Source organism: Nestor notabilis, unplaced genomic scaffold, assembly GCF_000696875.1.
Source record: "Nestor notabilis isolate BGI_N333 unplaced genomic scaffold, ASM69687v1 scaffold17462, whole genome shotgun sequence".
Lineage (NCBI taxonomy): Eukaryota > Metazoa > Chordata > Aves > Psittaciformes > Psittacidae > Nestor > Nestor notabilis.
In genome coordinates, this window is record NW_009917187.1 from 9006 (window position 1) to 10296 (window position 1291).

Genomic DNA, 1291 nt, shown 5'->3' on the forward strand with positions numbered 1-1291 from the left:
AACTGGCTTCTGGTGCCCTTAGGATGCAGAATTCCCAGCACTGGTGAGGCTGACGGAGCCCTGCTGCTGCCTTACAGCCAAACCCCCCCAAACCTCACGGCTGGCACCTCAACAGCTCCTTTTTGGGTGAAATTCCCCCCAGTCCCCTTAGCCCGGAGGGGTTTTAAAGTGTATTTCTGTGGCTGTTCCTCTGCCTACAGACAGCTCATGGAATGATCCCCTTTCTCCTGTGGTTTAGCCCTGGAATTTCAGCTCAGCTTTTTAAATGATGGGCTCTGTAAATATCGACTATATTTTTACATGGGTTCTGCTTCCTTTGCACGCTTGGTCCGCGGTGGGATGCTCTTGGTCACAGGGGGGGTCATCTGTGTGTCTCCCAGTGTCTCCTTGTACTAAACCACACTAGAACTTGTACGTGACACCACAGTAAGAGCAGAAATAGAGTCGTCTTTCTCACCAAACCTGTGCCTGGAGTGATCTTTCCCTGTCAAGAGGAGATATTCCATCTCTCCCTTCCCTCCGTGACAACCCACAGGAGCAGCAGAGGTTTCTGGCCTCTTCTTCCCCCTGCATCCTGCTGCTCTTTGGGTTGTTTTCCCCTGTTGGCCTCTGGTTTCTCTTTCCTTGTCCACAGCCTGAAGGGAGACAGTGCAGGACTCCCCTGATTCCTGCGTGGAACACCTCGTCCAGGCTGCACCCACTGGAATGTGGAGGTGTTGTCCAGAGCTGTGGCTGCCCCATCCCTGGCAGTGTTCAAGGGCAGGTTGGACACAGGGGCTTGGAGCAACCTGCTCTAGTGGAAGGTGTCCCTGCCCGGGGCAGGGGTTGGAGCTGGATGAGCTTTAAGGCCCTTTCCAACTCGACCTGTTCCATGTGTTTGGATTAAGCCATCAGTTTCCCAAAGGATGGGGGGAAAGAGATGCTGTAGCCTATGAAGAACCTTCCGGGGGGATATGGGGGCTGTTGGGTGCAGTGAGACCTTGGTGCTTGCTTAGGAAAGGACTGAGATGAGCAGGGTCATTCTTCTGCAAGGGCTGGTGATGGGACAAGGGTTGGGGCTTTGGTGGTATCTAACCAGGCTTAAACCTGTCTGTAACTTGCTGGGATGAGCAATTGGATCTCCCTGGATCAGCAGCTTCACTGTGGGCTTCTGACGTGAGAGGTCTCCTGATGGGAGGAGGGAAGAGGGAGCAGGAGGAGCCCCCCCACCCCCCCACCAGCAGCTTTTGGCAGCAGGATGAGAGGGAGGGAGGTGGGAGATGGGGCTGAGCCCCCCCAACCTGGCTGGAGC